At 35.6% G+C, this 26470-nt stretch overlaps 1 protein-coding gene across 1 annotated transcript in view; it reads right to left on the bottom strand.

Annotated features, from left to right (window-relative positions):
- ITP (ion transport peptide) overlaps positions 1-25976 on the bottom strand; it is a 69094-nt gene extending 43118 nt beyond the window's left edge. The window contains exon 1 of the mRNA XM_014357632.3: positions 25951-25976. The gene's annotated coding sequence lies outside the window, so the exon portion shown is untranslated. The remainder of the gene's footprint in view (positions 1-25950) is intronic.
- Between the last annotated feature and the right edge of the window lie 494 nt (positions 25977-26470).

The raw sequence follows: 26470 nt of genomic DNA, 5'->3' as shown, positions 1-26470 counted from the left end.
TGCGCTAAGTACTTTTACTCATCAGCTACGGAAAACATCAAGCATACCGTGGAACTTGCAAAGAATACAGCCTATGAAGAAGGTCTAGATATGGGTGCCAGTTCTCAGAATCCCCGAGTCCTTTTTAGGACTCGAGAGGATTGGTACCCCTAGCAACTGGTTGTGAGCCTGCTCGCTAATGCAGTGAGATACAATGTTCTCTCTGGTAGTTCCAGCCTCAAGTAGTACTAACGCGGTCTCGGGGTAAAACTAAAACCACATAGAATGGGGGGTTGGGTTGAGTGGGTATTGGTGGTCTAATAAAAAAAACCAAGTACAAGTAGCACTCCGGGAGTGTAGGCAGAAGTAAAAACTTGAACTTATGAGGCGTTGGGCATTTTTTTGGGTGAGCATTTTTCGGTGCGCTCGCGACGTGAGAAATTGTACATAAAAAATCAAGTTTATCAAAGCAATGTGGGCACTTTTTGAATGGACATGAAGTATAATAATATAGAAACTAATAGCAGCAAGACAAGTCAAATGAAATATTTAAATACATAAATTTTCCGTTTAATATTCATTTATAAAATAAATATAAAAAACTCACGAACGAATGCCCATGCAAAGACTGCGTATCAGCGTTGGTCTGAGCATTATTCCACGCTCACAGTTCATGTTTGATCGCACATAGCGCCGCTGACTGGATCCCACCGAGAACTACTTCGCACGAGAATTCGAATTCAAAATCGTATGATTTTTTCAACAGACAGTAGGCGCGGAAATTCAAATTCAAAAGAATTCTTGGTTTATCATTTATGTATGTAATCATACAACATTATCCAATATTTTTAGGCATTAATTAGCCAATACATACAAAGATTTCTTTCGAATTTGAATTTCTGCGCCTACTGTCTGCTGAAAAAATCATACGATTTTGAATTTGAATTCTCGCGCCAAGTAGTTCGCGGTGAGATCCAGGCAGCGGCGCTATGTGCGATCAAGCATGAACTGTGAGCGTGGAATAATGCTCAGACCAACGATGCTCTTAGCATGCAGCGCTCTCGCATACCTATACACTCTGAGTATACATATAGGTATGTAATCTCGTCTGTCGCGAGAGCACGAACGAATGCCCATGCAAAGAGCGCGTATAGTATACATATATTATAAGAATACACGCGGAGTATATCTGTGTAAAATCTCGTCTGTCGCGAGAACGGCTGAAAATGCTCACCCGCAAAAGTGCCCAACGCGCCATAAGAAGTTTTCACTTCAAAAATTACCGAGTCCAACATAACCGTACTCCCGGCGATGTGCATCAATGCATTTCCCCTCCCACCACAAAAAACAGTTTCTGAATTAGGTTTTCTTGTCAGTTGCTTTAAAGTTAAAGGTACATAGTATATCAGGTGAATGAAAACTGGGACGTGCATAGTAGAAACATGATTCTTTTAAAATTCACCCAGCATAGCCGTTGGATTCATCAGCTCTAATTAAGTTCATTTTTGGGAAGGGAAATGCATTGATGCATTTTGTGCAACCATCACACGCTCTTTAAAAAGTTTAATAGATCAATTTTTCATAACTAAGAACGTCCTATTTTAAAACTGATCCCGCATTTTTAGTGCATCAAAGAAAAACATGTTAGATGGAAGGGATTTCAATACGTTCCGTTCTCAATCCTTGATAAGACTCTGGTACGGCTGTGTAAATCGTCTTGAGCATGTACAAAGTGTTTAAAAATGACATAAGAATAGATAAAGAATAGAAGATACAGATGCCAGCCACGTCCATATTTACTACGGGGTGTACTAATACTATGGCATGTTGTCAACGATCGAAGACAAAACGTGTTTGAATCCTTTTATTGTATAACCTCTACCTTCCGTGTATATTACTACATCTACCGAAGATTCACATCACGAGTTTTTTCAAAATTGGATACGTGCACAGGATTAACAAACAAGAATTACGTGCTTTTCAGCAGCTTATAGATAATTTTAAGGAGTGACTTTTGACGTTCGTCCAGAATTATACAAACACATTATAAAAATCTCGTACTCAAGTCTATTTTTTCGAATAAATCAAAGAGGAATTTTCTTCGTAAGGAAGATACAAACAATTTATTCTAATAAAATATATATTTTAGAATATTTTTTCTTGTACTAATTTAGAAATAGAGTTAAAAATAATGAAAAAATAAAATAATTGGTAGTTTTCGTCACAAAAGTGCCATCACCTCCAGGGCTATTTTGCAGTCCAAGGGTATTGTGAAGCAGGCCCGAGGGACCGGCAAATAGTCTCGGATGAATGGCACTTTTGTATGCCAAACACTGTTTTTCCTACCGAAGGCACACCCGACCCTCAAAAATGCCCAATGTTGAAGAAAATATTTATTATCTAATCACAGGATTACAATGAAAGTGTTTAAGAGTCTATCACGAAATATCTTGTTATGAATTATGTTAATTTTCTTAGATGTCAATTTGTCGTAAACATAAAATATGCAAGAAATTCAAATTGATAATAAAAAATTCAAATAATTTTATGTAAGATAAACATCCTGTGTATAAAAAAATTACTTATTTTCAGATGCATCTCTTTACTAATTTTCAGATATATCTCGTCTTCTACTCAAGTTTTTCAAACAAAAAAAGATATACATCTCACAAAAAGCACAGTAAATCTAATATTAGTACGATCTAAAATTCAGTATTTTCTTTTTATTGGGGGAAAATTTTATTTTTAGTATACTTCTAATCATGAAAATGCAGTAAACTGGTACAGATACAACCTTATCACCCCTTAACCTCAGGCAGGTTAAAGGCCAAAATTTAAAATCCAAGAAGACAAGAGTTTCATGTATGCACTAAGTGTCACTCCATAACTGCTAAACATCAGATTAGCCGAATGCCAAACTATCTGTAATGCCAAATATACGTAAACAATCAATAATTCCATAAATCATGAATCTCGTACAGGCTAAAAGCCAGATTTTAACAACCTTAGTGAGGTGATGCCTTGTAAAAAAAAATTTAATTTGATTCAAGTTGTTTTAAATTAGAAGTTTATACTTTTACTAGCTATGCCATGCCACGCTTCACCTTATTTTTCAATAAAAACGTGTATTTTGCATCAGGATTATTATAAATGTACAAAATATAATCATAGTGTAAACTTTTGTCACTTTTAATATTATCAGAATTAGGCGTTAGGTGCAACTGAATACTTGGAACCCGGCCAAACAAGTCACGTAATATGTCTTAATCACCTATACAAAGAATACTTCCAGCCACTTGACAGTCAATATTTTAAGATAGGCAAATGGTGTATACAACACATGAGTATGTTCTTATTAAAAAAAAGGATTTTGAATTGTTACTTCTTTATAAACAATACAACGGTTATGTTACTACATTTCTACAAATATATAAATTAGAGCGTACTGGGCATTGATTAATTTTGACGTAAGCCACAGATCAAATGTGGAATTTTTTATTGAAATAATGAACATGGGAACACCTTTATCCGAGAAGTTGTAACACGTCATATACAACATAACGCAATTATACCAAGATGGGTGTGATGGTTATTCTCGGAAGACCTCCCAGAACGTCATAAGTGTATATTAGACCCACATGTGTGCAATCGATTGGTTCACTTTTAGATCTTATCCGCGATCCATCAACCTATTTTTTTCTCTGCTTCTTCATCCTAATTGAAACACACCAGACCTCCAATCGAATGACATTCGATTCCTGAAAGAAAATGAGATCTCGGGAAATTGAAGCGCTTCGCAGTTGCAGCCTGGTCTTTTAATTGGTCGTAAGTCATATATTTCTTGGCCCACTCGCGCGCGTTAAGACTCCACAGCTAATAAGTAGAGCGCAAATACGTACGGCACAAATAGGTACTAGAGTTGTAGTTTACTTATTAAAAATAATAATAATAGTTAACAAATAAAACTAACTTTGATGTAAGTGTATGTTCTTCTATACTCCAGATCCCTGATGATTAGCCTAAGGCTTTCGATTATTATCATTCGTTTGCGTATCGTTCGCAGACTAATCAATTGTAAGATTTTTCGGTACTACCTGTGGTGTTTGAGGCAGTTACCATCACCATGTAAAGGTCCTGAAGAAGTCGTATGAACACGACGAAATATTGATCAGGTTAATTAAGATAGTTAAATAAACATTGTAGTGTGGATGAAGTTAAGAAGAAAATTCTTTTGGAGGATAACTAATCTGGAGTTGTAAAATTGCCACGTTCTCTTATATTTGCTTAGTCCACCGTAAAAGGTCTAAAACAAACAAATTTTACTTATAATTGCTAAATAAAATACCATAAAAAAATACATTTATATTATCACAGTTTCAATAAAGTTCTCTTAAAACTTTGAACTTGTATTATGACTTTTCATACAACGTAAAAATAAATACGCCACGACTTTGCTGTATTTCCGATAAGGTTAATGTTATTGTTTTGAAAAAGAAATTTTTGATCGATAAAATCTTAAAACCCACATAGTAAATTCCATCCAAATTTTTCACGAGTGTTTGTTCGTATGTATAAAAAGAAATTTTTTAACAAACTTTTAAGCCTGTACTATTACTTTTAATTTAGAATACAACTATCTTAAGGCTGAACAAATGTGTATGAATTGGCACTTAAAAATATTCGCTTGTTTACAAATCTGGAGCACTTGATACTGGCTGCAATTGAAGCTCTAGTACAATGAAAAATTATGGCCACATAAAAACTTGCAGGCAATTCAAGTACGACTGTGATTTGTGATTTTACAAAAATCTCATCTTTCATTCAATCATCGATGGAATCATCAAATTCGTGACCCTAATTTGAGTCGCCTGCAACTTCTCATCTGATCAACATTACGATACAACAATAGTTTTTAGCAAGTTTTGTGTATTTTTGCGTTATCACTTGTTTGGTGCTTATATTTTTATGGCAAAAAAATTGTACGCATATGAAAAAAGACATAAATATGGAATCTGAGATCTTTACTTTTATTTTGATGGTGTATCATATATTTTTCAATAATTTTTAGACTAATAAAAATCATATTTTTGTTACAAGCTTTCGAAGTAGATATGAAAAAAAGTGTATGCAACTCGGTATGTTTTTTACTTACATTTCTGTTTGCATAGTGCATTTTTTTGCGCGTTGTAGGAGGCAAATATTTTTGAAAATTTAGATTCAATATTTAATTGGTAATCAAATTTAAGCAGGTGATAGAATATTTTTTATTATGCAATCTACTTCCAAAATTTAAGCATACATTTTTGAAGTAAAAAAAATTATACTTAAACATTCATTCTGATGACTTTGAACATCAATGTGTTGATATACGTGTACGTGTTTTAATATCATACAACAGCTAATTTTGGATCCAAATATTGTGAGTATGGCGAGTACAGAAAAACTACATACGGTACACACATACAACATACATCTTGTAGCAGCTGCTTTCCGACCGAGGTATTAACCTTATAGGTTAAGAGCGCGCGGTGGCTCAGTCGGCTAGGTCGTGGATTGACACGCGGTCGACCGTGGTTCGATTCCCGGCCAGTGCGACTTTTCGGGCAAGTACCTCTGTGTCTTTCACATGTGCTTTTTCACCACGCAATGCTCCTTGAGGAGGGTGTAGGCGACCTCCTCGCAGCATAATTGCCTAATTTCCCCCTACCCCCCTCCCAGTAATGGGAGGCCTCCCATCCCTCTTCCCTTCCTTCTCCAAAGTGCTAAGTGCCCATAGTAGTGCCCTTATTAAAAAGGGGCCGGACGTAGAGCACTATAATATAGAAAAAAAAAACCTTATAGGTTCTTTTACAAAAATTTTATACAGTTGGGTTTGAGTGATATCAATACATGATAGTGCTGATTTTGTTTTGAAACATTTTATATTACGTTTAGATATAGCCATTGAATAAGAAAAAAAATGTAAATTTTGAACTCCAACACCCAAGGAGCCTACTTCCGGGTCACTCGGTGAACTCTTGAAAAAAAAGCTAAACGTAGGAATTACATGAAGCGAAAATATAAAATTATTAAACTTTACTTTTCAAAATTATTTAAACACCGAAAATTTCGTTGAAACTTATTTTGACACTGCTTTTTTATATTTTATGTTCATTCCAGATTTCTAACGACATAACCTACCTGTTTATAGACTAAAAATTTTTCAGTCTTCGTGACTTTATATGTTCCCATTATATAATGCAACTATGAAATCCAGTTTTCATTCAAATAAGGCTATTGTAGCACCATTTTTGTATTAAAAATGGCGCTGAATTGATGTTCTTTCTTTTGAACAAGTGAAACGGCAAAGGTTTTAGTTCCAACATTGGTCACTTAATTTCCTTTTGTAAAGGCTCTTTGGCACTAGTAGTCACGTTTTACCTCGAATAACTCTCAGAATTTAAATTTTTCAAAACTGTAATCTATGCAGGGGCATTACGAACTACATGGATATAACCTACTTATCTTCGTTTCTTTTGTACACGTGCATGTGCCAAAGGTAGTGAAATTACTATGCCATACTACAATTTTACGTAGGTAGGGGAGACCGGGGAATGACAAGCTTACTAGGTAACTCTAGCACTTCAGTTTCTCTTGAATGATGAAATATTTTCAATTCAAACCTTGTAAATAACAATTCTTAATGCGATTACTTTTTCCCTCTCCAAGTAAAACACTAAACAATGCAGCGTAAGTTTAATGAAAAACGTGTAAAATTTTATCTCATGGAGTGCCTGCTCTCGCATTTTTAATCGCACACACTCGATACAATTGAACCTGTTTTAAACTATCTAATGATGTCTGTTTTGTAGATTAAGCCTTGAGCTTCAACATGCTTTTTTTAAATTTGCTCTAGGATGCATGAAAAAAAAGTTATTTAAAAAATAATAACGTGTTCTATATGCGTAATGACCGGCACCTTAGGGCGGGGAGCTACTAGCACGGGAGTTCTCTATATTATCGGTGAGCTCCGACCGTAAACAGATTTCCTAACCTTATCCAGACATGTAAACATTGTGATATACTGTGATACACCGTGATACACAAGGTGATTTAGTTTTAAAGATGTTTATTGTTTAAAAAATTTTTACAAATGGTGCGTCACAAAAAAAAAATAACCGAGGGAACTGGAATGAGAACTAAATGTCAATCAAAAATTAAAACTATAATTCCAAAGTTACAACTTCAATGTAATTTAAAATATTTGTAATATGTATACATGTATACATGCTCTTGTAATTTTTTTTATTTTAATTTTATGTGTACTCAACAAAAAAAAACTTCTTTTTCAAAATTCATTTTACGAGTTACCCTAACAAATCATTGTGATTTATCAGGCTAGTGGTACCCCACCCCCTGCTAGAAGTACCTCACTATGGGGCACCACTAGCAGTTTTCAGAGGTTTGGATTGTGCCGTTCTTAAACAAAAAGTTTTATTATTTTTATATAATTTTCTTGTGTTGTGATAACTACATTCCTTTTCTTTACAAATCGATTTTTTTGGTTAATCTTACTTTAAAATTAAAGCTGTAATTAGCTGTTGAAGGAAAGGTGTCCGTCATTCCCTACATATACGTGCTTAAAAGGTTAGTACATATTCGCTGTATGATTTTGCACCCAAGTATTGGTCAGTATTACGTTCCGTAATGAACCAGAACTTTGAGATGAATATGAGCCTAAATAGTCACTTCAGTCACGATACACAACTGAGTCAATTGTGGCGAACTTATGCCAACGTTATAGACTAATCACAGAGACCTTAATAAAATATTTTTCGAAAATTAAATCAAGAAACTAAATGCTTATATATAGGCTTTTATGAAAACGTCGTCACAAAATGTTTGTTCTCAACAGTAACTTCCAACATTTTTGCCACAACTGATAAAAAAAAGTAATATCAGAGGAATGAAGTACGTAACATACCAAAAGTTAAATAGGCCTATAGCCACTCTGTTAGAGAGATATTGTGATTCAAAGTTTAAATGCAATACTCAATATACTTGTATGTGGTTTTAAATTTATTTATAGAATACGATATTTTGTACACAACGTATCAAAGTTAATAAAATGAAAAAATTGACCAAAATCAACTATAACCCCCGGAAAACCTTTACTTGTGCCATACACTTTTATCACATTTGACAAACGAGAAGAGATTTCCAACTTTCGAATAAGAGATAACAGTATACACAACAGTCTTTTACGTATAGTTTAAAGGGTCACCTGGGTGTTTTTAGGTGATCTCCTTTAAAACAATTAAGAGACTCCCTTGATGAGGGAAGAATAATATGTATGGGTGTATGCAGAATCTTAGGCAGATAAGAAAACTGAGTCCTGTGATTGGTGCAAAGAAACAAGGGTACTCATTTTCAGTAGTAGAAGAGAATAGAGAGGAACGACATCACAAAGAATGGACGCGTGGGCATGCACTCTGTTATAAAAGTCATGGAGATGGAAAACCGATGTAAGAGACATTGTATACCAAGAAGGGAGAAAGAGAGCAGTTACCACCGTAATGCAGGACAATATTATAAGCAACACGCGTCGAACCAAGAGAAAAAATTGAGATCGAGAATTTTTAAGTTTGGATGAAATATGTGAATATTCGGTGTAAATTCCTTGTTGTCAATTTGAGTCATAAACGAAGTTTTGCAGAGATAGCGTGAGCAGGGTGCATGGATGAGATTATTTTATATGGAATACAATTTTCGGGGCTTTACATTGTCAGAGGTAGTTACGGTGGTACTAAAAAAAAGCTACCCACTCAATTTGAACCCAACAGGGCTTGATTTTTACCTACACGCGTTCGGTGTTGCGCACCCCATGGGACCAACCTGGATTTTTAACACTTATTTCTTGTTTAAAATTTTTTATACAACAGTCATAGACAACTAATACGTATGGTACATTTTTTTAAAATTTTTCCTGGCAACCATCAAATTTCTCCTGTAAAGCAGTCGGTCATAAAAATGTAATTTCAAAATCCATTGCCAATTCAGGCTCTTTACTATCAAATATTGTCACGAACCATTGACTCATCAAACGCTTGTATACGTATACGCTGTACGTTGATAATAAACTCACCCAATGCTACCTCTGATGCAATGCTCAGCTTCCTTCTTCTTCCGGTCTCCACGAGCTTTCCTCCTATAGGATCTTTCCTTTCGACGCTCGTACGTACACCGCAATTAGCTCGTTGTGGGAAGCGAAGGTTGGTGCGACGAAGTAAGGGATAAAATAGATCAATGGCCCACCGCTCGAAACTTGAATGTGGCTCAGCCGTGCTCGCTCTCGTAGCAGTTGTTGCGACTCGTGAACTTGATGGCTATTCTCACCCACCCCATGTTAATTATGGGCCGTCTCGTCATCACTTTTTGCGATTTTACATACTTTTTTTTTGCTACTGCTTTTCAATGTTCCTCTTTTTTTCGTAGAGCACTTTTACTTTTAAATTATTTTAAATGCACAGTGGCAGTTGCTGTTAACTTATCTACTCTGAAAAGTACATAATCCGTTGGTCAGCATGCGCACTCGCACGATTTGTGGTCTATAAAGTTTTTAGCCATTTTTTTCATAAATGCTTGTCAGTGGCAGTGTTGCATTTTTTTTCTTTGTCGTTCGTTCTATTATTGTAGTCTTACAGCTGATGTGGTATAAGTAATGGTTATTCAAAATGCAAAGAATTTAGTTCGCGTATGTCATAAGTACCATCAACACAAGAGTTGTACTTTTGACCTTGTATGCGAGATAAATGCATGTTAAAGATAAAGGATATTTTACATTATTTTATTTTTGAGTATCCAATCCCATACTTCATAGTGTATCTGTTTTTCTTTTCGATAGTCAGTTTCGATTGGCGATTATCAGTTTCAGAAACAAATACAAAAAGCTGCAGGCTACGAAAGCTGCAGAATTCATTTAAGCGCTATATATTGATCTTATCCGCCAACAGTAGTACGAATGTATATATGTTAGTGATTAGTACCCTTTCACCAGTTGCTTTGACAACTCCTGTATGGCGTAGCAACAACAATAATACTATCAGTGTTAATAATTTATGTACAAAAAAAATTTATATACTCTAGAAGCACACACAACCACTATTTCCGTTCACTTTGGTCACTCGCTCCCTTTCATACAATTCACTCCACCTGCCAGCGCGTATTTCCTGAATCACCGTATATTACCACCAATAGCAAATGAATTCGCGAACGTTCTTGAAAGTCGCATGGAGCGGGTCAAACAGATCTGAATCCTTCCGGTAAAATGTTGTCACGTCGCTTGGTTGTTTTTTTTTTTTTTTTTTTTTTTTTTTTTTTTTTTTTTTCTTTTCTTTAACGGGGGAATTCGTCCTCAATCCGAACAAAAAAAGTCGAGCAACACAGAGTTTAACCAACAACACTCCACAGTACACGCACGTATAAGTGCGATTGTTAACAAAGCTGACTACGGCTATACTTGGTCGAGCGCGTGCGAAAGAAACTCTTTGGCCAATTACGCGAGAGGAGGAGAGTACCGCACCAACCAATACGCGCACGCTCGTCCGTGTGCGTGTACGTCGTGTTTATTACATTACATACATGCCCTGACACAAGTTACATATACTATCGGGCCGCTGTTGATGAGTTAATGCGCGTATCCGTGCCAGAGTCGGGCTCACTGCTACCATTACATATTTATACACTAACTGCACTTTCGTTGCGATTGTGGTGACGCGTGTACATGAGCACACCGCTCCATCATCGTGACACGACACATGTGGAACTTTAGACCCACACAAAGTAATATACTTGGTAGTGTGTGTTGTCAGTGGTGGGCACTGTAAGCAACGAGCGAGCGCCGCCGGCCGGGGGACGCCGCGCAATGAATTTTCTCACGGCTTTCAACGCATCCGACCACCTCGACTCGATTGACGTCTCTCTTCTCGGCTGTTCTCCGTCGTGTGCTCTCTTGATGCTCTGAAATTTCGTACCCGATTACCATACATGGACGGAGAAAAAATTATATTTCCACTCGGAGATAGGAACCTCCGCTCATGATGTATCCTCTTCCGCTCTCTGGGTTACCCATACACATTCATCCCCCCCTCTCTCTCTCTCTCTCTCTGTACCTTATTGGTTGCTCTTTAAACTCTTTTTTTACTTCCTACAGTTCTTACTACTAATCGCTCTTGTCCATGTTTTCAAGAGAGGGCCACGACCACTGAACTTCCCAACGTAGACTAAGGTTCACATGTGTCATGAAAATTCACTAAAACACGAGAGGACACCTCCATCTGCACCACGACGAAGCGACCAGAGCTTAAAGTTGGCCGATTCTGGGCAAGTGAAAGAAATAAAGATTCTGTTCTATTCCAATATTTTTTTCTTCTTCTTTCTTCCTCGCTGCACATGTACATCGATACTATCGATGATTTTCAACAGCAACAAAATCTTAACAATGAACCTGATCCTTTGTCAGGAACGAAGTAAAAACTGTAGTATTAAAATAACCAATGCGTTAAAATCAGTAAATTAAGAACCAAAAAAAAAACAAAAGAATACCAAATGTAATTTATGTCAGTTGATGTCAGAAAATGCAGACAGGTGGAGAGCTACTGCACTGCACCAGGGCTAGTGGATGTCGCAGATCGACTGTTGTGCGAGTTGGATGGGAGAAACGATGGCAAGTGCACATTAACACTCCTGCACGTGCGTGTATATCAAACGCACATATAATATACTCCCTGTGATATCGCTTAGTGCTATACGAGTGCGATACGCCACAGGGTGCTAGCCCACTCTTTCTCTCCATTGCTATCGTCGTCAACATTATCATTTTCATTATAATCGGCACCATCGACATCCCCCTGTTAATTTCCCTTTCTTTTACTCCCTGGTTAAATAAGATGGGTGCATATTTATAAGGTATCACCCATCATGTATACATACATTCAAGCATGTATACGGCAACCGAGTTACTTCTATCTTCTTTATTGAACATATTTGTTAACCATGCCGCAATTTTTTTTTTACTTTTGACCATCCAGTCCATCTCTTTTGCTTCTGTATCACATTTAACAAGAAAGGGTCCAAGAATCACCACTCGGTGTTTGTTAGAGGATTGATGCATTAATGTAACAAGTGGTTTTTACACCATAATTAGTTGAGGGTCAGTGTATAAGCACATGATCTGTAAGAGCTAATCAAGGAGTGAGAATAAAAACTCCGAAATGTCGGATGTTTGTTTGAGGAACGTTTTGTTGGTATTAACGCCAACCTCATCAGGCTTAGTCTATATCGTTATGATGATCGTTACAGACTCTTGGTTTTTACACCTTTCTGGTTGTACCAGTTTAGGCTTCTACTCTCACCGTACCTTGATACGCAAACCACGAAGTTTGAAGTCTTAAATTTTTTGTGACAAATAAACATAAAATATGATTTTAATATTATTCAATAGTTGTTAATATGATAGTTGTTTATCATTATATTTTTATTTTATGGCTATGGTTGTTCCTCGTGTTTTAATACGATAAATTACTTCAAGAATTCAAACTTCGCGGTTTGCGAATCAAAGTACGGTGAGTGTACATGTTCAAATCTGGTGAATAGAAGTGTCGTTTGAAATCTTTGTTTCCTTTAAGGAGGTTGACTACTTTTGAGAGCAGAGGTCTGACTTTGTGCCTTTTTTAGGTAAGGAATGCGTGCGCACGTCATATCTTACTACTATACTAATACTAATACTAATAATATATAAAGCAAAGTCGCTACAACTGTTTTAATCGCTAACCACGAAAACTACTGAACTGATTTTGCTGAAATTTTGTATACCTTCTTGATACTTCCTAGACGATTTTAGTATAGTTCTTATCTTGAAAAATTTAATAACAATATCAATAAATAAGCTCAAAGTTTTGTAAAAATACGCCAGCTTTTTAATTTATTTTAGTAGGATCCGCTAGGTGGCCTCGACATAAGATCGAAGCTACCTGCAATAGAATTAAATAAGTGTGGTTATAATAGGCCGGAGCGTCGCAAATGTTTCATCAGTTGTCTACCAGCAGTTTATCGAACTGCATCGTAAATGTAGATGATAGTCGTGCAGCTGGGCATTCCAGTTACCGACAATACTCTCCTTCAATGGGCAAGAGATGTAAGTTTACTTCCACCCTGATCCTCTAGGATTCCCAAGTACTACCAATAAAAAATTATTCAAACCAATAACGTCTCTGACGGAATACCAGGAGACGTGTCTAGCCAGAGCTCAACCTGCTCCAACACTTCGAATTATGTAGCCATTCCACCATCCAGCCTGGTGCCGTCAGATAATTTTTTACTCAGATGTAAGCCAGGGAAGACAGCCCTGAGGTGCATGAGCAGCCATAACGGCCTAATTCCTTCTCAGAGGTCGTCCTAACGGCATAGCAACAGAGAAGGTATTCTCTAGGCCCACTTTCCCGACTAACGATGAGCGGTTGGTGATCTGGGGAACGACCCGAAGACGAGATATTCTTTGGTGAGTGGCGTACCTCCCTACATCACAGTCTCCGTACATAGAGATTGCGAGGGTAAGAGTCAAGCTACCCACAGCCAGCTCTTCACCATCAATGAATAATAATAAGGAATAGCTGGAAGATTCACCACTGACCCTTTTCAGGGCCATTCTAAGGTTGTGTATACACGCTGCGGAAATTGACGCGACAAAACTCTGGCGTCCACGCTGATTGGATCATGAAGTTTCCGTTGCGGTATTTTCCGCTCCATGTAAACGAGGGGTCCCTTGACTTCGGAATTTTGCGCAGAAATATCGTCGTCTGCATATATTTTATATATCTAAATCACGCAACTGTGCAACTGAAAAAGCTACAATGAATTAAAAACGGTATTGCAATTATGCATACTAAAACAAATCAAAATGTACAAGAGACCAATGCACTCACACATTTTCACAGACTCTTTGATGCATACGATCTGATAAATTTTGCTGTAAAGAGTCGAGTCACTGGTTATGTGATAGTTATAAACAGTTAAATATCAAGAACACACTAGTTCAGTATTAATAGGTTATGTAAGTGATAAATACCGTAACAGAAATTACCCCGAGCTAAATTGGAAATTTTGTTGGGCTGCCCAAGTTATCAGACGTGTGGCCACTCACAGGCAGCCATGCTTGGACACAGGTTAGCTTGTAATGGGGCACATACTTGGGCACATGCTCTTCCCCAGCCACCGCCTGATTTCGTCTGCACAGCTATGTACGATGGTATACGTATATGTATGACTTGCACGAGCGTTTTGTGCGTGTATGTGTAATTAATTGGTGTGAGCACGCACCAGCGACTTTGAAAGTGGCCACCAAACTTGGAGGGAAATTCAAATTAGCTATATGGAGAACGACGTGAAACTCCGGATAACTCGATAAATTTTAATACACGATAACTTAATGAATTAATCCGATGCCATTTAACCCAATCAGCCGACTAACAAGATTTAATTATTAATAATATACCTTTAATAACGGAGACGCCAATAACCACACAACCCAGAGTACTTACTAGTCACTTTGATAATTGATGAAATAACACAAGCACCAATCACCACACAACTTGGGGCGCTTACTGGTCATTGTGATATTTAATAATATTTATTAATTAATTCTGCAAGTGCCAATCACTACACAACCTGGAGCACTTACTAGTCACTTAGTTAATCAATAAAATAACACAAGCACCAATCTCCACATAACTCAGGGCACTAACTAGTCACTTTGTTAATTAATAAAATAGCACAAGCAACAATCACCACACAATCCAGGGTGCTTACACGTCATTGCAACAATTAATAAAATTTATTAAATAATTCTGCAACTGCCAATAACCACACAACCCAGAGTACTTACTAGTCACTTTGATAATTGATGAAATAACACAAGCACCAATCACCACACAACTTGGGGCGCTTACTGGTCATTGTGATATTTAATAATATTTATTAATTAATTCTGCAAGCGCCAATCACTACACAACCTGGAGCACTTACTAGTCACTTAGTTAATCAATAAAATAACACAAGCACCAATCACCACATAAGTCAGGGCACTTACTAGTCACTTTGTTAATTAATAAAATAGCACAAGCAACAATCACCACACAATCCAGGGTGCTTACACGTCATTGCAACAATTAATAAAATTTATAAAATAATTCTGCAACTGCCAATAACCACACAACCCAGAGTACTTACTAGTCACTTTGATAATTGATGAAATAACACAAGCACCAACCACCACACCACTTGGGGTGCTTACTGGTCATTGTGATATTTAATAATATTTATTAATTAATTCTGCAAGCGCCAATCACTACACAACCTGGAGCACTTACTAGTCACTTAGTTAATCAATAAAATAACACAAGCACCAATCACCACATAACTCAGGGCACTAACTAGTCACTTTGTTAATTAATAAAATAACACAAGCAACAATCACCACACAATCCAGGGTGCTTACACTTCATTGCAACAATTAATAAAATTTATTAAATGATTCTGCAACTGCCAATAACCACACAACCCAGAGTACTTACTAGTCACTTTGATAATTGATGAAATAACACAAGCACCAATCACCACACAACTTGGGGCGCTTACTGGTCATTGTGATACTTAATAATATTTATTAATTAATTCTGCAAGCGCCAATCACTACACAACCTGGAGCACTTACTAGTCACTTTGTTGATTAATAAAATAGCACAAGCAACAATCACCACACAATCCAGGGTGCTTACACGTCATTGCAACAATTAATAAAATTTATTAAATAATTCTGCAACTGCCAATAACCACACAACCCAGAGTACTTACTAGTCACTTTGATAATTGATGAAATAACACAAGCACCAATCACCACACAACTTGGGGCGTTTACTGGTCATTGTGATATTTAATAATATTTATTAATTAATTCTGCAAGCGCCAATCACTACACAACCTGGAGCACTTACTAGTCACTTTGTTAATTAATAAAATAATACAAGCGCCAATCACCACACAACTCGGGGCGTTTACTGGTCATTTTAGTAGTTAATAAAATAACACAAGCACCAACCACCACACAACCTGGGACGCTTACTATTCATTTTATAACATAATAAAATATAAAAAATAACGCAAGCGCCAATTACCACACAACTGGAAGCGCTTATTGGTCATTGTAATAGTTCATAAAATTTATTAATTAATTCTTCAAATGCTAATAACTGCACAAACCAGGGGCAGTAAGTGGTCCTTTTGTTTCTTAAAAAAATAACACAATCGCCAATCACCACACAATCCGAAGCGCATACCGGTTACATCGTAGATTAATTAAATATTGGAGCTTGAGTTATTTTATTAATTGACAAAGTAACCAGTTAGTGACCCCGGTTATGTGGTGATTGACGCTTGTATAATTGATGATTGAATATTATTAAATATAACAATGATTAGTAAGTGCCCCAGGTTGTGTGGTGATCGGCGCTTATGTTATTTTATTAAGTAACAAATATCCCAGTAAGTGCCCCGGGTTGTGTGGTGGTAGGCGCTTGTGTTATTTTAGTAATTAACAAAGTGACCAGTAAGTGCCCCGGGTTGTGTGGTGATTAGCGCTTGCATACTTAGTTAATAAATATTATTAAGTATCACAATGACCAGTAAGCGCCCCAGGTTGTGTGGTGATTGGCGCTTATGTTATTTTATTAAGTAACAAATATCCCAGTAAGTGCCCCGGGTTGTGTGGTGGTAGGCGCTTGTGTTATTTTATTAATTAACAAAGTGACTAGTAAGTACCCTGGGTTGTGTGGTTATTGGCGTCTCCGTTATTCAATGTATATTATTAATAATTATAGCTCGTATGTCTGCTGATTGGCGTGTTGGGTTATTGGGTTAAATGGCTTTGGATTAATTTATTAAGTTATCGTGTATTAAAATTTGTCCAGTTGTCTGGGGTTTCACGTCTTGCTCTATATAGCTAATTTGAATTTCCCTTCAAGTTTGGTGGCCACTTTTAAAGGCGCTGGCACGCACACCATCAAATGTTTCATGCTATATATAAAATTATTATAGGGGAAACTCGGTGAGTTATCAAATCAGAGTCCTATGCATCAATACGAGACGAATTTCTTAGAGTACTACAAGATGATAATTAACCATTTCTTTACTAGTCGAATGACTTCCTTCTTGTCAAGATTCTACTAAAAATACCGAAAAAAAGACTATTCTTGCAGGACATGAGCTTTAATTTTTTCCAAAGCTATTCTTAAGGCTTAGTAAATAAATAAAGAAGTTGGTTAAAATATATGTTTAAACATTTCTCATTAAGATTCACCTAATATTTACAAGTGTACTCGCGTGCATAAGGTTCATCGCGAGTATAACTGTATATATACTTTAAGCAGACGAAATCAGGCAACGGTTGGGCAGAAGCTTGGGCCCAAGTCTGCGCTCCATTACAAAGATATACACTTGGCCACCTTGGCTAACTGGGCATCTTGACTTGGGCCAAGCTGTCGACAATTTTCAATTTCCAATCGGGAGGGTACCAGAAAATTTATTGCAGAGCGGAAAAATAATCGTTGGTAAGGGATTTGCTCCGATGTACCGACGCCAGAGTTCCGTCGCGTAAATTTCCGCAGCGTGTATACGCAGCCTTAGTATTTACGTTCCCTACTTAACCATCAATCTCATCGGTTCTTTTAAGGGCCACCTACATTTAAACTACCTGTCCAACAAATAAATTTTTACTACCATTTCTGGAAACGATTCCTCGACTAAAAGACTATGTTTAGCCGGTCATTATTAAATCAAATCAGTCATTCACTGACAGACGTCACGAGCGGAGTTGTTCATCACAAGGCTGGGAACCCCAGTAATCGACGACCCTATATTACCCTCTCGACTCTAAGCATTCAAACAGAGTCTGCCAAAAAAAAGGTGCTTTAGACACCAACGTCTTCGACGTTATACCAGGAGATGTTGGGAAAGATCTCTACAACTAGCTCCAAAGCTTCGGACTTTATAATTTTTCTCCCGATTAGTCTGGAGCTTCAACAGCAGGCCAGAGAAGATCACCCTGAGGTGTCCAGGCAGTCACAATTGCTGTAAACTTTAGTCAAGAAAGAGTTTACTTAAGAAGCTCACCGGTCTTTTTTAGGGCCATCGGACGTCAAACTACTTTGCCAACAAATATATGAACTCTTAACAAAGTTGACAGAAAACAGCGTTTAGGGGTCACAAAAGTCTTAAGCATGCCAAAAGTCGTAAGAGGGTGAATTGGAAGAAAAACTTTCAATATATCTAATGAATACAATTTTAGGCATCAAGAAACTGACGCAGAAAATTTATCGAGATTGGAACAGCAGCGTCAAAATCGACAAATAAATAATCCATTACGTGAGAGATCAGCTTTTTATTGTACCCTCACAGTAATCTCTTAAATCTTTCAGATTTTTAAATAAGTAGAAAATGTTTTTGTATTTTTGTGGCGATAAAAAATGTAGAGATTAAGCTTCAGGACTTTGTTGCTTTCGTAATAAAGTTGTGAGATAAGAGAAAAAAAATTTTTTTTTATTATATATTTTTTGGAAGTTTTAAATCTTAACAGCTTTAAAAAATAGCCCTTTTCGTAAATTATACGGGAGAAACTGCAAATCAACGGTCCCTTACAGCCAACGATTATTTTATGGCATAAGGAACGCACGGTACTTTTCAGCATAGTTATATTTTTTTTAATTTTTACAGCTTATTATTTGACCAAATAAACTGTATGGATTCCGAACAAATGTGTTTCAGAAAACGTTTCACATTACATGTCAACACACTACGGTGTTTCATTTAGGAAGTCTCGGGCGAAGCCGAGACGGGGGCCCCTAGTAATTTGATATTGAGTTGTATTTACAGTCCAGATTATTCACAAATAACTATTTTTACAAGGACCTAATCGACTTGATTGTTTTTGTCGCTTTCGACGATCTCCCATAAGAAAGCATGTAAAATTCACAAAATTTATTTTAATCATTTCTCGTTTTATCAGCACCCAGAGTGGTTGAAACTTTGCATACATTTTTTAAAACATTTTCAAAGCTCTGCACCAATTCTAGTTGAACACTGACTATTAATTGCTTAAGGTAGTCAACCTCGTTAATTTACGATTTTTTACGAATTCACCTCTCCATATTTTTCTTTCTCTTCTTGTAACACACACACACACTCACACCCCTTAGCTAAAGAACCAAATTTTGATTCTAAGCTTCATAAAACACATGTACGTTATGTTATCTCAATTTTGGATTTTTCGTTCATTACAAAGTTGAGGAAGCAGGATCGAAATTACAGGTTTAAAGTGTTGAGTATGGACAAAGACAATCTAATAATTAAGCCTTAGAGACTGTGACAGGAATACAATGACTAGGGAGGTCGGACGTCCTGGTTTACCGGAACATGTCCCAATTTTTCCCAGTGTCCCGGTACCTAAAATATTTTGGTTTACCAGAAAACTTTTAAAAGAAAAAAAAATAGAAAAAGCGAGATAACATGAATTTACTCTAGATGACATTTGTCATTTACTACCTGTTTACATCACTTTCTCTGTAATTTATGGTCCATTAATTGAGAAATATTTATCACAGTCAAGTCATTTGATCCTTGTATGGAAAAAATAGTAATTTTGGAAAGAAATGTGAATATTTTAATAATCTGTAGTTGTAAAAATAAAGAAAGTCACAAAAATTTAAAAAAAAGAGGAGATGGAAATTTCAAGATAAAGAGATTAAATTCTGGAAAAATACTGAGCTGAGGATACTTTTTAGCTTGTTTATTTTGGAAAACCAAAAAATAGTTTAATATTTTTTTAGGAAATGCTTGATGATTTTTACGTCGAGAAGCATGAAAAAATAAAAGTAAATAGCGAGGAAATCTAAATTTACGAAAAATTTAGTGATTAAAATAATAGGTTAAAGATAAAAGCACAGATTGACAAGGATCCAAAAACAAACCTCAATATCTAAAATAAAGAAAAACAAAATTAAAATTATGAATATAAAATAATAAACAAAGGAATGTGGGAAAATGTTTAATCAGATGAAAATAAAGCCATTAAATTTCTTATGCATCTGATAGATGCAGATTACACGTATGATAGGCTGGTGAAAAACTCGCAAAGTCAAGCACCTCCTTACATTTATTAAATCATGCATCCCTTATTATATACATCGAGTTGTATAATTTGACTCGTGAAAACAAGACAAGGCAATAAGCAACTATGTTTAACATTCTTGCGTTAAGTACTAAGTTCTGATTTCAACTGACTTGTAGGGATCCCAACGATTGTAGCAATTAAATGGTTTCTCTCATATTGTACATGCACGTTTTTATTTTTTATGTGTAGTGTTTATTAAATACAAGTATAGTGCACATGTGCACAACCATGAGGTGTTACAGAAAAGATTTGCAATCACCTACACACTTCATTTTTAATATTAATTTTATCTCCTGTACTTTTACTTTGTTTTACAATGAATTAATAAATCTAAAAATTTAAATTTCACATCATAATACTTTGTATGTCATCTTTTTTTTGTACATTTTTCTGCCATATAATTAAGGAATTAATAAAAACATTAAACAATTATCTTCAAGTAGGTACAAAAACATTAAAAATGAAGTTGTTATACAGTAACTCCAATATGAGCTTCAGGTTCATCACTTGTCATGTAAGTTTTTTCTCTTAATATGATAATAAAAAAATTAATATGTCGCTGTGACAAAAATGATTAGAATTTATACGTCTTCTAACTAGATACAGTATGTAAATATAAAAAATAATTATTTTAGTTTCATGCTATGAAAAGTATTTCAAATGATATTTATTGTTCCACGGCACCCATAAGGCCAATATATTAAGCATACTATCAAGTGATGGATTAATTTACTGTTGGAACACAATGTGCCTCGAATTTTCAAGATAAATGTAACAAATAATTGATAAACTAATGTAATTTAAAAATAAATAAGTAAGCTAGATGAGTAATATTTGTAAAAACTCAGATTGTTATAAAAAAAATCGTAGATTAAACTACAAAAAATTGTTTTTATATAATATAGTTATTTTACAATAAAAATATCATTTTTTGTTATCTGTATAGTAGCCATGATATTTGTTTCTACATTTTGGAATGTACCAAATGTATTAATATTTTATAAGCATTTGTATCATACGTAAATGTTTAATTTTTTAAGTTTTGTAGATACGCTACTTTCGATATACTTTCATAAATAATTTCATTAATCAAAAGCTTAATATTTTTATTGTAATATTGATGTATGGACTTATATTAAGAACCTAGTCTTGAAAAAAATTTCATACCTTCAACTTTGTTTAATAAGGATTTCTTTGTTGCAGTAAATATATTATATATAGTAAGAATTAGTTCGATAGCTCTACTTTATGTTTCAGAATCGTATGTCCCAAAATAGGGGTGGTTGGCTTGCAATATGAGCAGGGGGCACAGCACACTAGTATATATAATATGAGCGCGCGGTGGCTCAGTCAGCTAGGTCGTGGATTGGCATGCGGGAAGACCGCGGTTTGATTCGTGGCCAGTGCGACATTTTGGGCAAGTACCTCTGTGAGATTTCACATGTGTTTTTTCACCACGCAATTCTCCTTGAGGAGGGCTTAGGCGACCTTCTCGCAGCAATAATTGCCTCATTTCCCCCTACCCCCTACCAGTAATGATAGGCCTCCCATCCCTTTCCTTGTCCCTTTCCCAAATGCTAAGTGCTCATAGTAGTGCTCTTATTAAAGAAGCCGGACGTAGAGCACTATAATATAAAAAAAAGTATGTATAATGTACGAAGTGTGATCAAAAAGTAAGGTGACTTTTCATTTTTATAAAAACATATTTATTTATTCATCTAAAACTATGTTATTCCCTTCAAAATAATCTCCCTCAGATACAATGCACTTGTGCCAACGCTTTTTCCAGTCGTCAAAACACTTCTGAAATGCTATTTTGGGTATTGCTTTGAGCTCCTCCAGCGATGTAGTCCTAATCTCCTCAATCGTGGCAAACCTTTGTCCTTCCATGGGCTTTTTCAATTTTGGGAAGAGGAAAAAGTCGCTGGGGGCAAAGTCTGGTGAATATGGTGGCTGAGGCATGATGGAAGTACTGTTTTTGGCCAAAAAACTATTAACTAATAACGACTTTTGCGCAGGTGCATTATCATAGTGGTCGCAGATACACGTCTCATACCCAAAACATCTGTCAAAATTTATTGGCATGAGCCAAACGATATGTCAAGATCATCAGCTATTTCTCTAATCGTGATTCGACGATCTTTTAGCACCATTTCTTTCACTTTCTGTACTTTTTCGTCGGTGTTTGATGTGCTGGGTCGCCCAGAGCGAGGTTCATCATCTCGGCCCTTTTGGAATAACTTATACCACTTATAAACATTTTTTTTTCTCATAGTTGACTCACCGTAGGCCACTGTCAACATTTCAAGAGTTTTTGAGCACTTGATACCATTTTTTACACAAAAATTAAGGTGGCTCCTCACTATAAATCCCACAAGAAGAGTAAGCATACTGCAACACAGCTTTTTATTATCTGTGGAGGTTCTTGACTAAAAATGGATAGGTACCTATAGTCCCTTCAAAAAAAGTTTAGTCACATCTACACCGTTGACCTATATCGTACAATACAGTGACCCGAGCAGACGTATGTATGTATACAAATCTGACAACATAACCCTTCTATTAGTCAAAAAAGTACATAAGTCAGCCCCGCATTAAATTATTTTCTTAGTTTAGCGTCTCATTTATTTTTATTATAATTACGATTCCCCACAACTACTATTGATTTTACGTACAACTTTCTGACCAATTCAAACTACGCGGGCTACCGCTCTTTGGTGTAGCAGACGCCCCACACTTTTCATCTGTTCCGTGACTTGCACAGTTATCTACTATTTTCACAAAATATCCTATGAAACCCATGGTAATGTCCAAGTACCTGAATGTCGTTGGAAAGATTCTGATTTCTTATATCTGCTACATAGTTTTCTATTAAGAACTACAGTATCTTTGCTGAGATATCATACAACCTGCGCCACCAATTTGACGACCCTCCATAAGAGGTTATGTTACAGAGTCTATTTTCCAGTTAGTTTTTTTTAACAATTTTGGTGGTGACGAGGTCTAAAATTTTGGGAAAAGACTCCTTGCACCTTCAAGAATCATCCTTTAAAATATCATTTAATACTCCAGTGTTTTGATTTAGTGAGGAGCCACCTTAATACAAACTCTTTGCTCCATTATTTTCAACAAATAGAAATCTCCGAGTACGCAAACACGAGTCTAACCTTTAAGTCTCTCACATAAAAACAACACATGCTATATAGTCAAAACTATGAACATATGATCGTGACTAGTGTACCAACATAATAAATAAAAATTTTTAACTTAGAGTTTAAAGAGCGCGCGCATTTCAAAAAGTCACCTTACTTTTTGATCACACCTCGTATGTATACACTTCGATGTAGATTCACTATATTTGATAGTAAGTTCAAATCTCCAAACTATATCGAAAATTTATTAATTGAATAAATTAATTTCTATCAGTAATAGAAATAGCTCATGATATAGTTAGTAAAAATGACAAAAAAAAAAGATAAATGCTAACAAATTACACCACTAAATATAAAAATATTTATGTGTGCTAAATATAAATTTAAAAAATAATAATTTAGTGAGGATAGATGAGAAGAGTGTACATAAAATTTAAAAAAAATATCATTTGACTATAAGAAAAAAACATGTGTTTGGTTTGTCGTATGAGTACTAATACTATTAGTCAGAAAAGGGCTGTAAGGGGTTTGAAAAAGTAAAAATATCACATATAAAAGCTCAAATTAAGAATTTTGAACACGGGTTTCAGTGAGGGTGACACTGTTTTTTCACGATTGATTACGAAATTCTAACAAACCATAACTTTAGTATATACTTGACATACATTTTAAGGTGGACCACAAACAAAAATTTAGTGAAACTAAATTTTTATGTATACCTCGGGTTCATATTATTTAAAAACAGTCGATAAATTTTTTTGGATTATAAATTTATATTGATATATCACTATTCCTACTGCAGCCATTACCTTCATGAATCACGTGAAGTAACTTATTTAACTAATCTAAAAAAATACGCAATGAAATAAATAAAATCTGAAAAATGTTATAAAAGAACAGTGTTTTTATGTATTTTTCACATATCATCTGAACGAACTTTTTTTCAGGATTTGGTTACATACTTATACCTTAATTATAAAAATAAAAAAAAATTATTAAAGTAAAGTAATTTGAAAAACAGTGCACTGCTCATCAAAGCCAGAGAAGTAAATAAATTTTCACATCGGTCGTGTGAGGGATAAACAAACGATCTGAGGCTTCTTTACTTATATTTGCGTAACGTACTATTTCGTTCAACGAAAATAAATTGTTATCTCAATGTGCACGAATAACAATGTTAGAAGACAAGTATGTACCAACTATATTTCTCTTCAGTGATCTCCACTTCCTGCATCTTGTCACTCAAAGAAAGTACATTTGCTAAATTGTGGTCAGGAATGGATCAAACAAAAGTTTTTTTTCCAAGCTGAACAACTGCTGCCAGTTTATTGGCACAAACTTTTCTCAATATTTCTTCTTGTTTTTATGCCACGTCAGATCTAGTTGGACTTTCTAACTCAATCAAAACTACTTTTTAAAAATATGTAAAAGTTGAAAATTATTTTTTTTTCCAATTCACTTTTAATAGGGTTGAATGAGCTTTTTTTAGTGGTAATGAGACTTTTAAAACAAAAAAAAAAAAAAAAAAAAAAAACCACATTAAATCCCTACCTGTAGTTTAAATCCCAAGGTATGACTGATTGAACAAATATTTTTCGTCTTAAAAACTACAAGAATATTCTGACGTATTTTGAAGAAACCTCAATTTTTACTGATCCGAAGGTTCCTCTGCGAAAATGATAATAACGCAACGACTACTATTACTTGTTTTTGTACTATTACTTGGCTCTTTTTCGATCTTTCTTGAATTCGTCTGTATACGCTATGGTATACCTAGACAATAGGTTTTTTGGTTCGGAGATATCGATTTGTATCCAATTTATCGTAATGGTCAGTAATAAATGCTAAATTGCAGTTTTTGTAGAATAGCAGGTTTAAGTAATAGTTTCCTATGATATTCAGGAAGATTAATGATAAATAATTTTTTTACGCGTTTTAAGGGAACTTTGCAAAGTTTTTTGTTCTTTCGAATAACATCTAAAAATATTGCAAAACATGATTATTCAAGCCACAGTAATAATCGAAAATTAACACTGTCCAATGTTGGTTCACTAGTTAGTGGGATGATATTCTTTCTTTGACGAAAATTATATTTTTAATAGAGTCTCAAAATAATAAATGCCATATCGTTTTTGGCAACAAAGTTGAGAAACCTTTATTACTACTTTTTATTAGTAGGATGATAAGAATAAAAATAATTTTTAAAGCCAATTTTTGTTTATTAAACCAGGTTCCAAGTCCCTCTTAAGTTTAAAGAACAATATGGTACAGAATTGATGCTTTTAGTGATAGTTAGAAGGATCTTTTTAATTTTTTGATATTCTTTGTTACTGATCATCAAAATATATAAAAGAAATAGTGAAAATTTTTTACTTTAGTTGTCGTTCAAACTTCCGTGAAATTTCTTTTTAATGAGTTCTGCCATATTTCTAATAAGCTTTTCTGCGTGCAATACCAACAAATCGAAGTAAGCCCTAAATCTCAACTGTCTGACGGAAATTGCTGATGTAGCAAAAAATAAAAACATAATACAAGTTTGACAATCCCGAGTACAACTCCTACCTGTCTGGCGTACTTTCGAAGACAGTTGTGGTCAATAATGGTGGTTTATCGGCTGGATGGGCCCCAAGTCCTCTGATCAGAAGAATCCAAAATAGCACTCAGAAAAAAGGATGGTGTAGTTATTAAAATTGAACTTTGTCAAAAAAGTCAATGAGTAGATCGCGTAAAGAGTATCTGGTTTCGGCTGAAGCTGCGTAACCCGAGCACACGACGCGTAGAGGCAGTTGGAGAGTTCGCAGACTTGTGATCGGGTGGTAGCAGCGTCAGGCGTCTAATATAAACCATTGCACCGCCGGTGCGATCAAACGACGCAGACGCGCCTCCCTGCTCGCCAGAGGTACCACCCCCATACATGCGTCTGGCCAACTGTATATTTCGCTCTTTCTTACCACCCACGCCTTTCCATACTTTTCCCCTATCCTCCCGGGGAGGTACAGCTTTTCCTCCTACATTTTTTCGCACCCCTTCAACCCTCTGGGAGAGCCTTACTTCTGTACCCCACCCACTAGTTGTGTGTGCC

The sequence above is a fragment of the Copidosoma floridanum genome, unplaced genomic scaffold (genome assembly GCF_036245765.1).
Source record: "Copidosoma floridanum isolate Cflo_tuat_1 unplaced genomic scaffold, Cflo_Japanese_pri ptg000021l, whole genome shotgun sequence".
In the NCBI taxonomy this organism is placed as follows: domain Eukaryota; kingdom Metazoa; phylum Arthropoda; class Insecta; order Hymenoptera; family Encyrtidae; genus Copidosoma; species Copidosoma floridanum.
Note: the sequence above shows the minus strand (reverse complement) of the source record. Positions and strands in the feature narration are given on the sequence as shown.